This window comes from Pan paniscus, chromosome 1, assembly GCF_029289425.2.
Source record: "Pan paniscus chromosome 1, NHGRI_mPanPan1-v2.0_pri, whole genome shotgun sequence".
Lineage (NCBI taxonomy): Eukaryota > Metazoa > Chordata > Mammalia > Primates > Hominidae > Pan > Pan paniscus.
Genome location: NC_073249.2, coordinates 45,409,692 through 45,423,940, shown reverse-complemented (window position 1 = coordinate 45,423,940; position 14,249 = coordinate 45,409,692). Strand labels below are relative to the sequence as shown.

Below are 14,249 nucleotides of genomic sequence, written 5' to 3'. Positions count from 1 at the left end.
GAGTTAGAGCTTCAACATATGGACTTTGGGAGCCACAATTCAGCTTATAGCAGGATTAATAGCTGATTAGACACTACAGAAAAAAAAATGATTGCAGAATTTGAAGGCATGGGAACTATACAAAATAAAACATGCAGAAGGAAATAGATCACAGAAAAAGGTACACAGAACATTGGTGAGATGTGTGAAAACTTCAACTGGCCTAACATGCACATAATTGGAGTCCCAGAAAAAGTGAGGGGTAGGCAGAAAAAATATTTGAAAGACTAATAGATAAAAATTTTCTAAATAGGCCAGGAATGATGGCTCATGCCTGTAATCCCAGCACTTTGGAAAGCTGAGGCAGGCAGATCATTTGAGGCCAAGAGTTTGAGACTAGCCTGGCCAACATGGCAAAACCCTGTCTCTACTAAAAATACAAAAAATTAGCCAGGCATGGTGGCATGCACCTGTAGTCCCAGCTACGTGGGCAGCTGAGACAGGAGAATTGCTTGAACCTGGGAGGTGGAGGCTGCAGTGAGCTGAGATCACACCACTGCACTCCAACCTGGGTGACAGAATGAGACTCTGTCTCAAAAAAAAAAAAAATTCTAAATTGATGAAAAGTATAAATCAATGGATCTAAGAAGATCAATGAACCCCAAGCCCAACTAACATCAACAAAACTAGCATGCCAGTATGCCATATTCAAATTGCTTAGAACTACTTATAAGAAGAAAAATTTTAAACTTAAAATCAGCCAAAGGAAAAAAGAGATCTTATGTACAGAATGTAAAAAATAGCAAAAGATTTTTGCTGCAAGTAATGCAAGCCTAGAAGACAGTGAAGCAATATACTTAAAGTACTAGAAGACAATTGTCAACCTAGAATTCTATTCCCAGAGAAAAATTTTCAAAAACATAGGACACAAGTTTTTCAGCATGCAAAAGCTGGAAGAATTTAACCAGCACACTTGAACAATAAGAATGTTGAAAGAGGGCAGGAGGCGGGCAGTGCAGAGTGCGAGGTTGTTTTGTTCGGCTGACGGGAGGGCCCTTGGCCAGGACCTGCAGTAGGCCACTTCAGGGAGGGGCTCCACTGTGGCCACCCAGCTTGCTGCTTTCCTGGGTGCCACTCCCTCTGCTGACCCAATGCAATGGGCCAGTAGCATGGCACTGATTCCTCTTGGACTCTTGGGCACTGCTCTGAGTAGTGTCACCCTTTACACCAGAAAGCTAGCGGGCACTATGAGGAAAAAACAAAACAAGAAGAAAGTGGAGGAGGCTCTAGAAGTGGAGGAAGAGAAATATGTGGTGGAAAAAGTTCTTGACTGTGGAGGGGTAAAGGGCAAAGTGGAGTAGCTCCTAAAGTGGAAGGGGTTCTCAATGAGGACCACACATGGGAACCAGACCAGAACCTGGATTGCCCTGACCTCATTGCTGAGTTTCTGCAGTCATAGAAAACAACACATGAGACAGATAAATCAGAGGGAGGCAAGCGCAAAGCTGATGATTTGAAGATAAGGTGTTGTGGGAATTAAAGGGACAGGAGAGACCAATGGGTGGCTCAGGAGGATTTATGTAGGTGCTCCGGCTCAGCAGATTAACCTCCAAAGGTTGAGCCCCAAACAAAGACAGGGCTTGACTTTTATACATGCAACCAAAAGGGGTTGGCCAGCTAGTGGTGCAAAACCTGCAGGGTGGCAAGCAAGCTTACAGAAGCAGAACAAAGGCAGTTTATCAAACAGAGACAGGTGTTGCAACTCAGGCACGTCTTGTGACCTTTACCATACTGCACAGATGGGAAAACAGGAACTTACAAAATCCTTACCAACTTGCAGAAATAGTTACAAAGATAGTTAGGAGAGCAGAACAAAGAATAATGGTATGGGGAGATAATTTTAAAAAGGGGAAACTGATAAGAACTTGTTTTTCTCATCCCTGCTCCTGGAGCCCATTCCTTCTGGGCCCCGGCTCTGCTGATAGCACTATGAGAGCCCTCACAGAGCCTTGCTTATTGCTGGGCCTTGGAGTGAGTCAGCCTGTACAGAAAACTTGTTTTCTTCTCTCTCTCTCTCTTTTTTTTTTTTTTTTTTTTTTTTTTTACATCTCCTGCTTCATAGGGAGAGGAGGGCAAACCAAAGAAGAAGAAAGAAGAGTCAGAAAAGCCATGAGGCTTTGCTGGGGGTTTGGCGCCAGAGCAGATTATTGGAGCTACATACTCCAGTGGAGAGCTCATGATCCCGATGACATGGAAAAACTCTGATGAGGCTGACCTGTTTCCTGGCAAGGAAGCCAGCGTCAAGTGCCCACAGGTTGTCATATCTTTCTATGAGGAAAGGCATTCCTACCCCAAGAAGGAGGATGACAAAAAAGATGACAAGAATTGACTCTTCTGAGTACCAGCCCCTGTCACATCTGAATGTGGGTTTCCAGTGGGAAGAGAAGGAGTTCTACTTGTCTTGACAGCATAGAGGTGGCTTGAGAAGATGTCCTTTGAAGAGCCAGTATAGTTTCTGTGCCCTGCAGCAGCCCAAGTGCTTTAAAGCCATTCCAAGCTCTAGAATTTGCATACCCATCCCAGTGGAGGGGAAGGGGGATAAGTGTTTCAAGGCAACCTTTTCTTCATTTTGCTGAGAAAAGCAAAGGGCCTTCTATGAAGGACAAAACTTGCAGAGTTGGGTGTGTGGGAGAGCAAACAAAAATACTGTAGATCTTCAAAGAGCATCTCCACAACACACAGCCTACTTCCCAATAGTGTCAACTGCATTTTTACAGCATAGCATGTGTGTAGTTTTTGGCTATTACTGGTGTATTATTTGGGGAGGGAGGGATGGAGAGAGGAGGAAGGGAGATGGGTAGCATCATTTTGATTAAAATTTGGGGCTTGATAGGGGAAATGGTGAAGCAATGGAAAGAACAGACAACTAATGATTTCCTTCTATGTCTAGAATATTTTATCTTTGAAAGAAATGTCATTAGCATCATAAATAAAGACTATAATTAAAAGCTGTGAATGCCTAGGCCCAGGGCGGGTCACCAGGCAGGGGGCTGGAGCGTGACCCACAGCCTGCAGGACCTCATGCCACCCGAAGGGCTGAGCCTGACCCCATGAGGGTGTCCTGTCCCCTGACAGGGCCAGTGCAGTTTGGTGTGTTCCTCCGCCTCACCAGAAGACCCTGAAGAATTATTTTTCATTATTGATTTTCCAATCATTTGACTAATAGTCTCTATTTAAATGAAGTTTTTAAAATGAAAAAAAAAGCCATGAATGTCTGAAACCTATATAAGCCAAGGTGTTCCCTGCCTAAACCTAATGCTGTTCCCCACAAAGGATAAGCTAGTTGATAAGTTACCAAAGTTGCCATTTTAGAGATGGAAATTGACTGAGGAGGGAAGGTCTTTTATTGGAGAGTATATAGTATGAGCAGATCATTCTGTCTCAGAGGGGTTAATTCCTGAAATTAGACAGAAGACCCTTTTCTTTCCAATAATGAAGTTATAAATATCAGCTTGTTGAAGCCACTGGCTGAGGTATTGGGGAAGGGGAAGAGGGTGGTAGAGGAGATAAGACAGTAGGGAAAGACAAGAGCCCATACTCTTAGTGGGGAGAACTCTTGGAGCAGTTCTCTTTTTGGATCTTTGAACTCTGAAACCATTGGTGGCAGCGTTCAGTCACTGACAGCACAAGTTCCACTGAATTGATTCGAGTTGAGTGATTTCAAAAGCCTTGGTCTCAGGAGATTTAACTTTCCTACTGGGCAGTGGTTCACTTTAAAACACAAAAAAACAAATAAAACCTTTTTTTGTTTTGTTTTAGATGGAGTCTTGCTCTGTTGCCAGGCTGGAGTGCAGTGGCATGATCTTGGCTCACTGCAACCTCTGCCTCCTGGGTTCAAGCAATTCTTCTGCCTCAGCCTCCTGAGTAGCTGGGACTACAGGTGCCCGCCACCACGCCTGGCTAATTTTTGTGTTTTTAGTAGAGATGAGGTTTCACCATTGTTGGCCAGGATGGTCTCGATCTCTTGACCTCGTGACCTGTCCGCTTCAGCCTCCCAAAGTGCTGGGATTACAGGCGTGAGCCACCGCACCCAGCCAACAAAACCATTTTTTAAGAAATCCTAAGAAGTAACTGATATCTAAAATGCTCTGTCTTGAGTCATGAGATCCATCAGTTCTTGATATTGCCTAGACTTGCATCTAGAACTACATTGTAAAATCTTTTTAGGCATGTGTTAGATTTCTGTGAAAACTTTTTTTAAATGTAAACTTCATACCACGCTGTCAGTTTTTGTCTTAATAAAACTATAGGTTTATTAAAAGAAAAAAAAAAGAATGTGAAAGAGCCCAGGCATGGTGGCTCCCACCTGTAATCTCAGAGTTTTGGGAGGCTGAGGTGGGTGGGTCGCTTGGGCCCTGGAATTCAAGACCAGCCTGGGCAACATGGTGAAACCTCGTCTCTACATAAAATACAAAAATTATCCAGGCAAGGCATGGTGTTGCACATGTGTAGTTCCAGCTACTTTGGAGGCTGAGGTAGGAGGATCATCCGAGCCCAGGAAGGTCAAGGCTGGAGTGAGCCATGATCACACCACTGCACTCCAGCCTGGGTGACAGAGTGAGACCCTGTCTCAAAAAAAAAAAAAAAAAAAGAATTTGAAAAAAGTCACCAGGTAGAAGCAATATATTGTGGGACAAAAATCTGAATCTGGCTGGGTGTGGTGGCTCATGCCTGTAATCCCAGCACTTTGGGAGGCTAAGGCGGGTGGATTCACAAGTTCGAATCCGAGCTGGCCAACATGGTGAAACCCCATCTCTACTAAAAATACAACAATTAGCTGGGCATGGTGGTGCACACCTGTAATCCCAGCTACTGGGGAGGCTGAGGCAGGGGAATTGCTTGAACCCGGGAGGTGGAGGTTGCGGTGAGCTGAGATCACACCACTGCACTCCAGCCTGGGTGAGAGTGCAAGACTCTGTCTCAAAAAAAAAAAAGAAAAATCTGAATCTACCCCCAAAACATGAAGAGCACTGGAAATGGTAAATATGTGGGCAAATATAAAATAATTGTAAAACTTATTTTTACAATTTTTAAAAAAGGTGGGGCCAGGCATGGTGGCTCACGCCTGTAATCCCAGCACTTTGGGATGCCGAGGGCAAATCATGCGGTCAGGAGTTCGAGACCAGCCAGCCTGGCCAACATGGTGAAACCCTGTCTCTACTAAAAATACAACAATTAGCTGGGCATGGTGGTGCACACCTGTAATCCCAGCTACTGGGGAGGCTGAGGCAGGGGAATTGCTTGAACCCGGGAGGTGGAGGTTGCGGTGAGCTGAGATCACACCACTGCACTCCAGCCTGGGTGAGAGTGCAAGACTCTGTCTCAAAAAAAAAAAAGAAAAATCTGAATCTACCCCCAAAACATGAAGAGCACTGGAAATGGTAAATATGTGGGCAAATATAAAATAATTGTAAAACTTATTTTTACAATTTTTAAAAAAGGTGGGGCCAGGCATGGTGGCTCACGCCTGTAATCCCAGCACTTTGGGATGCCGAGGGCAAATCATGCGGTCAGGAGTTCGAGACCAGCCAGCCTGGCCAACATGGTGAAACCCTGTCTCTACTAAAAATACAAAAATTAGCTGGGTATGGTGGTGCATGCCTGTAATCATAGCTACAAGAGAGGCTGAGGCAGGAGAATCACTTGAATCCAGGAGGAAGTTGCAGTGAGCCAAGATGGTGCAACTGTACTCTAGCCTGGGCGACAGAGCAAGACTCAGTATCCAAAAAAAAAAAAGGTAACTGAGTATGAAATTAAAAATAACAAACTGAAATGTGGAGCTTATAACATGTACAGACATTATATGACAGCAATAGGGCAAAAGCCAAGAGAGGAGAAATAGAAAAGTACACTGCCATGTGTTCTTATACTATTTGTGAAATAGTATAATTTTACTTCAAAGTAGACAATGGTAAGTAGAAGGTGTATACTAAAGACCATAAAGCAGCCACTAAAAACAAAACAAAAAAACAAGGAGAAAACTCAAAGTAGTATAGCTTATAAGGCAATGAAAAGGATAAAATGGAAGCATAAAAAACACTCAATCTAAAAGAAGACAAAAAAAAGAGAGACAGAGAGAGAACAAAGAATAGATAGAACAAATGGAAAGAAAATAGAGCGAGTAGCTTTATATTTTACAATATTAATAAACACTTTCAAATTAAATCTTCTAAAAAACAAAATTAAGTCAGCTGGGTGTGGTGGCTCATGCCTATAATCCCAGCACTTTGGGAGGCCGAGGCAGGTGGATCACCTGAGGTTGGGAGTTCAAGGCCAGCCTGACCAACATGGAGAGACACTGTCTCTGCTAAAAATACAAAATTAGCCAGGCGTGGTGGTGCATGCCTATAATCCCAGCTACTCAGGACTGAGGCAGGAGAATCACTTGAAGCCAGGAGGCGGAGGTTGCAGTGAGCCGATATCACACTATTGCACTCCAGCCTGGGCAACAAGAGCAAAACTCCATCTTGAAAAAATAATAATAATAATAAAATAAATAAATAAGTCAAATTAAATCCTCTAAACATCCTGATTAAAAAGCACAGTTTATCAAATTGGATTAAAAAGGATGATCCAATTACATACTATCTACTTTCAAGAAACTCACTTTATTTATTTATTCATTTATTTTAATAACATCAACAGGGAAGAAGGCAACTCATTTTAAAATAAAGACACAATCAACACTGTGTGAAAACTTGAAAAAATAAAATAAAGGCACAAATAGAATAAAAGTAGAAGAATATAAAATAATACAACATAGTAACAAAAAACAAATGAAAGCTGGAGATCTTTCCAACTTTCAGAATGGTAGACTAAGGACTTCCAAAAATTTGCTACTCTATAAAAGCAATAAGATCTTCAAAACCCATCAGAATTAATTTTTTTAATTTTTTAGACTCTAGAAATTAAACAGAAGTTTGCAGCAATGTGAGCAGTGTTTAGTCAAGAAAAATGACTGAATCTTGGTAAGAACAATGAGATTTGGTTTTTAAGCTTTTCCTAATTCTAACTCCTCTTCAAAGTAGCATTAAAAACCAATAGCCACACTATTACAATAGCTATGAAAAGCAGCAGACTAGCATCTACTGGAGGGGGAAGAATGGACTTGGAGCTCCAGGAAAGCCTCAATCCCAGAGGACTGTCATTATTTGACTTGTCTGGCAGCTCAATGAAAAGTTCCATTCTCAGAGCTTGTCTTTATTGGTCTAAATATTGGTCACAGCTCAGTCTCTCTGCATAGTCCTATCCATGTGACATTTATTGAAAACAATCATTGGCAGTTGTTTAACATCAAAGCTGTCAGAGGTGTTGTTAACAGTTGGGGATAAAAAGATGCTGATGAAAAACTTAAAAGGAAAAAAAAACTGAAGAATAAGATGTCCATTGGGAGATTTGGAAAGCTCTGATACAGTCCTAGGAATCTATAAGGCCACGCACATGATGTGTGCATGCCCAGAAAAGACCTGAGAAGACCCCAATGTCTTACCTCTGGCCAACCTTAAGGCTTTTCCTAAGCAAGAAATGAAGGCTAAAGAGAGATGTAAACTGCCTGAGAGAGAATCGAAACTATACCCCAATACCGAGTGAATCAACAAAATTTGGAAGACTTATTTATTCAAGATAGTTGAGGAAATCTGTGTTCAATCATTAACTGGCCATTAAGCTAATTGAACAGAGACTTTACATTACAAAGAATACAGACTTTACAGAATTAGTCCAGGAAAGTCACTAAACAAAATAATAGCAACAACTAGCAACAATAACAAACCCTGCTCCAGAGATCTATTATACAACATGGTGACTGAGGTTAATAACAATACACTGTATTCTTGAAAATTGCTGAGAATATGCTATAAGTGTACTTACCACAAAAAAAATCAGTATGTGAGGTAATGCCTATGTGAATGAGCTCTCAATTTAGCCATTCCACAGTGTATACATATTTCAAAACATTTTATACACAATAAATATATATGTCAACTTTTAAAAAATTAATTAAAAAAGGAACAAATAGAAGTTCTGAAGTTGAAAAGTAAAATAACTGAAATGAAAAATCACTGGATAGACTTAACAGCAGATTTCAGCAGAATATGAAAGAATCCAAGAACTTAGCCAGGCACAGTGGCACACACCTCTAGTCCAAACTACCTGGTAGGCTTTAGCAGGAGGATCACTTGAGCCAAGGAGTTTCAGTCCAGCCTGGGCCCCTTAGCAAGACTCTATTGCTCTAAAACAAACAAACAAACAAACAAAAATAAGCCAAACAAAGGATCTGAGAACTTGAAGACAGAATAATTGAGGAGATTACTCATTCTGAGGAACTGAAGGAAAAAGAAAAAAACAAGGGCCTCAGAGATACAAGGAAAACCATAAAGTGTGTCAACATACACATAGTGGAAGTCTCAGAAGGAAAGACAGAAAAAATGGTCAGAAAGAATATTCAAACGAATAATGGCCAAAACCCTTTCAAATTTGAAAGAAACAAAACAACAACAAACAAAAGTCAGCATATCCAAGAAAATAAACTCCCAGTAGGATAAACTCAAAGGGATCCACACCTTGACATGTCATATAAAAACTGTTAAAAGAGACTGAGAATGTTGTCTCACATCTATAATCTCAGCACATTGGGAGAGCAAGGCAAAAGGATCACTTGAGGCCAGTAGTTTGAAACCAGCCTGGTCAACATAGCAAGACCCCCAACTCTACAAAAAATAAAAATATAAATAAATTAGCTGAGTATGGTGACATATGCCAGTAGTGCTAGCTACTTGGGAGGCTTAGGCATAAGGATCAATTCCAGACTAGAGTGAGCTATGATAGTGCCACTGTATTCCAGCCTGAGCAACAGAGCAAAACCCTATCTTTATTTAAACAAACAAACAAACAAACAAACAAACTGAAATTACCAAAAGACGAAGAGAGTCTTGAAAACAGCAAGAGAAAAGCAACTCATTACATACAAGAGTTCTTAAGTAAAATTAACAGCTGATTTCTCATCAGAAGCCCTGGAAGCCAAGGCCGGGCGTGGTGGCTCACACCTTTAATCCCAGAACTTTGGGAGGCCAAGGCGGGTGGATCACCTGAGGTCGGGAGTTTGAGACCAGCCTGACCAACATGGAGAAACCCCATCTCTACTAAAAATACAAAATTAGCGGGGTGTGGTGGCACATGCCTGTAATCCCAGCTACTCGGGAGACTGAGGCAGGAGAATCGCTTGAACCTGGGAGGCGGAGGTTGCAGTGAGCTGAGATTGCGCCATTGCACTCCAGCCAGGACAATAAGTGAAACTCCATCTCAGAAAAAAGAAAAAAGAAACCCTGAAAGCCAGAAAGTCCTGGGATAACATATTCATTGCTAAAAGAAAGACTGTCAATCAAGAGTTCTATATTCAGCAAAACTATCCTGCAAAAATAAAGGAGAAATTAAGATATTTTCAGTTAAAGAAAAACTGAGAGATTTCATCGCCAAATATCTGCCCTATAAGAAATACTAAAGTTCCCTTTAGGCAAAATGGCAGACATATTCTACCTCGTCAGTAATTACACTGAATGTAAACTGACTATTCCAATGAAGGCCGGGCACAGTGGTTCACACCTGTAATCCCAGAACTTTGGGAAGCTGAGGTGGGTGGATCACCTGAGGTCAGGGGTTCAAAACCAGCCTGGCCAACATGGTGACACCACGTCTCTACTAAAAATACAAAACTAGCTGGGTGTGGTGGCACATTCCTGTAATCCCAGCTACTTGGGAATCTGAGGCAGGAGAATCACCTGAACCTGGGAGGCAGAGGTTGCAGTGAGCTGAAATTGCACCATTGCACTCCAGCCTGGGCAACAAGAACAACACTCCATCTCAAAAAAAAAAAAAAAAAATTTCACTGAAGAGGAAGATATTGGTGGAAGGGATAAAGGAAGATGTCATCCAACTATATACGGTCTACAAAAGACATACTTTAGTTATCCTTTTTTTGCTGTTATTTCTTTTATAAGAGACATACTTTAGATTGAAAAACACACAGAGTTTAAAAGTAAAAGGAGGGAAAAAGATATACCATGCAACAGTAACTAAAAGATAGCTGGAGTGGCTATGCTAATATCAGACAAAATAGATTTCAAGACAAAAAATTGTTACTGAAGACAAAGAAGGACATTTTAGAGTGATAAGTGTCAATTAATCAGAAACACATGACAATTATAAACATATATACACTTAACAATTGAGCCTCGAAATACACAAAGCAAAAATTGACATAATTGAATCAAGATATAGACAATTCAAAATAATAGTTGGAGACTTCAATATCCCATTTTCAATAATAGATAGTACAACAAAGCAGAAGATCAGTAAGAAAATAGGAGAATAGCACTATAAACCAAGTAGACTCGACAGACATCTATGGAACATTTCACAGAACAAAAGCAGCATGCATGTTGTGTCAAGAGCACATGAGACATACTTCAGGATAGAATACATATTAGGCCTAAAACCAGCCTCTTTGAGAGAACACGGTGCACCAAGGAGACTATTACTATGACTATTGGGAGGATAATACCAAGAGTTTGAAGTATGCTCCTCACCCAAGGTCCCCATAAACCAAACTTCTTAAAATCAAATAGATCAAAGAATGATCTATTTGATGATGAGTCTACTCGCTTAACTAAGTGGTCTTTTCATGAATCCTTTAAAACTGAATTTATATAATCTACATTTGATGTATTTCTCCATAGGCCACAGGTGCCAGCAGCTGCACATCTACTTTTCTGTTTAGCCAATTCTATAATTCAACATAACTTTCACAAGAGAATTTAAAGTCTGTTGTGTAACTGTAGCCTTTACAATAGAATCTGCTAGAGAGCCTATCATGAGGGACACATTTCTAACCATTGCCTCTTTTATTCCAAACCATGGAAAAAGGGCCTAACAATTGATGCACTTCTAGAAGAGTGCCTCCTGGCAATTTCTCTTTAACCCATGATGTGGGATAAGAGGAGTGAATCAATGTTCTATTTCTGACTGATTATGAGGCAAGGTATGTACCATTAAAGTTTCTCACCGATATTGGGCCTTCATCTTTTATCTATCAAAGTATAAGTTTATCCATGTATACGGCTGGCTGCAAAATCCTTCACAAATAAAAGTATACACCATAAGTGCATGCAACAGACCCCTTTTTCATTTCTGTTGTTCGTAGAGGCATAAACAAGGAAAAAAAAATTCAAAGATAAGAGTCTCATGACAGTAGAAGTCTTGATCCATGATCTTAGGAAGAACTGTTCACATCAAAGATGCCATTTTCTTCTGGGGAGACACTTCCTTGGTTAGCTTTACCTTAAGGGTTCCAATGAGTGTACAGTTCCAAGAGTGTGGAGGGATCCTTCTCAGTTGTGAGATTATGAACCCAAGGTTCAGGATCCCCAAGTTTCATTGCAGTGTGGATGGCAAGGACAGTCCTTCTCTGATGCTCTCAGAAGAGCCGATCTTCGGGTTCTAGATTGTGAAGGGGCTGATTGTCCTCAGTGAACCAAAAAAAGCTTTTTTTAACCTGGTGAAAATACACTGTAGCATAATAATCTACTGTTATAACATCAGCCCTCTTGCATGGGAGAGCATTTATACAACTAGAAAACATGTATTAAAAATGATAATTGAATGGGCTGGGTGCAGTGGCTCATGCCTGTAATCCCAGCACTTTGGGAGGCTGAGGCAGGCGGATCATGAGGTCAGGAGATCGAGACCATCCTGGCTAACACGGGGAAACCCCATATCTACTAAAAAAATACAATACAAAAAAAAAAGATAATTGAATGAAATCCCTTTATAAAATGTATAAATGGCCCATCCAGTAACCAAATATACATGAACCTTGATTGTTTTCCCAGGAATTTGGGTTTGACAAACCAAACATTAGTTATAAATGATTTTAGCAATTTATAAATTACCACACCAGTATATTTAATTTGGATTATTTTATCTTTTGCATGATGAGTCATGGAATGCAGAATACCAGTTATTTCTCCAAATTAGGTGCTAAGCACTAACTGATGGGTTATCATAGGTAATTTGACTTAGACCATGGATTTTATTCAAATTGTACATCTAAACAATTTCATTGTCAGCTTATTTAACACTAAAATTTGGCAAAGTATTTTCTAGGTATTCAGTTAATTTCTGTTCTACTTGGGTTAGCAGTTTTATAAACCAGTCAGTCTTTTCAGTCAGTTCCAGGAATTCTTACCCAGTTCAAATGATATAATTCTAAAGTTACTAGAAACCTGTATTCAAGATTGCTTTTTAGGGTCCTTTCCATCCCTTCATGAATCTCCTAAAACACACCATATTCTAGGATTTTGCATGCTTGTGAAGTTTTCAGAAACTGCATCAGCATTAAGCAATAAACTGTGAAAATAAATTTAAGTAGTTACAGTTAAAGGCACAATAGACAATGAAATTTTGTTATTTCTGTGGTCTACAATAACTTAACATCATAACCATAATTATGATTGATAGCATATATTCAGACATATTAGAATTTTATAAATCCCATACGATTTTGGAACATAAATTAATGTCATTCACTAAAATATAACCTGAAGAAGGTTAAACATTATTTTTTATTTTGACAGTGCTTCCTATGTAACTTAAAATGTCAAATAGTCCTGTTACCTCTCTTTTGGATGTTTCAGGGGCCTTCTGTTGCATCCCAAAGTTAGAAGTCAGAAAAGGCAATTTTGAAGCTGAAATTTAATTTTGGGAAGGCTATCAAATATGTTAAAGGTTTAAAATACCTTGTGCTTAACCAGTTTGACTATGAGGTGAGATTCTTATAAATCTTTTGTAGCCCTTTACAATTTTTGTGAAAGAGGAGATCAGTGCTTTAAGAAAAGCCGGTTGTGCTTTTATTTTGATGTCAATTTACAGAAAAACTGAACAATACCCCTTTAAATTTAGTCAACATTTTCACACACAGAATTTTTTTTACACGATTAATTTTTACAAACCTTCCACAACTTACTCAAACTTTTAGCTTTATCTTACCTAATTTAAAAATCCTTTAACCCTCTAAACTAGGCAAAAATTTACATTCCTGGGCCAGACGTGGTGGCTCACGCCTGTAATCCTAGCACTTTGGGAGGCTGAGGTGGCCAGATTGCCTGAATTCAGGACTTTGAGACCAACCTGGCTGACATGGTAAAACACTGTCTCTACTAAAAATACAAAAAATTAGCTGAGTGTGGTGGCACATGCCTATAGTCCCAGCTACTCGGGAGCCTGAGGCAGGAGAATTGCTTGAACCCAGGAGACAGAGGTTGCAGTGAGCCGAGATCATGCTGCTGCACTCCAGCCTGGATGATGGAGCAAGACTCTGTCTCAAAAAAGAAAAAAATTTACATTACCATGCCTTCTTATAGTCTTTTACCAAAAACACATTTCACTCTCCTCACACACCTTACATGTACAGTTATTTTTTTATTAATTTCAATTACATGTTATAATGGTAACTCTTAGCAACTTTTACTTTTGGTGTATAAATTTCCTTTCACAACTTACACAGACTATCTACAACATGCTTGGACTTTCTGACTTGTCCTAAAAATCCTTTTTTTTTTTTTAAATGGAGTCTTGCTCTGTCGCCCAGGCTGGAGTGCAGTGGCGCGATCTCAGCTCACTGCAAGCTCCACCTCCTGGGTTCATGCCATATTCCCACCTCAGCATTCCGAGTAGCTAGGACTACAGGTGCCCACCACCATGCCTGGCTAATTTTGTTTTTGTATTTTTAATAGAGACGAGGTTTCACCATATTAGCCAGGATGGTCTCAATCTCTTGACCTCATGATCCACCCGCCTCAGCCTCCCAAACTGCTGGGATTACAGGCATGAGCCACCTCGCCCAGCCAACATCTTTCTTTTTAAACAACCAATCATTTTACTTTAGGATAAGATTTTACCATACAAGATTCTTTTTTTTTTTTTTTTTTGAGGTGGAGTTTCACTCTTGTTGCCCAAGCTGGAGTGCAATGGCATGATCTTGGCTCACTGCAACCTCTTCCTCCCAGGTTCAAGTGATTCTCCTGCCTCAGCCTCCTGAGTAGCTGGGATTACAGGCGCATGCCACCACGCTTGGCTCAGTTTTTCTATTTTTAGTAGAAACGGGGTTTTACCATGTTAACCAGGCTGGTCTCAAACTCCTGACATCAGGTGATCTG

The 14,249-nt window shown here is 40.3% G+C and overlaps 1 pseudogene; it reads left to right on the top strand.

Annotated features, from left to right (window-relative positions):
- Positions 1–255: 255 nt before the first annotated feature.
- LOC100986805 (chromobox protein homolog 1-like) lies at positions 256–2,781 on the top strand (annotated as a pseudogene).
- The last annotated feature ends 11,468 nt before the right edge of the window (positions 2,782–14,249 follow it).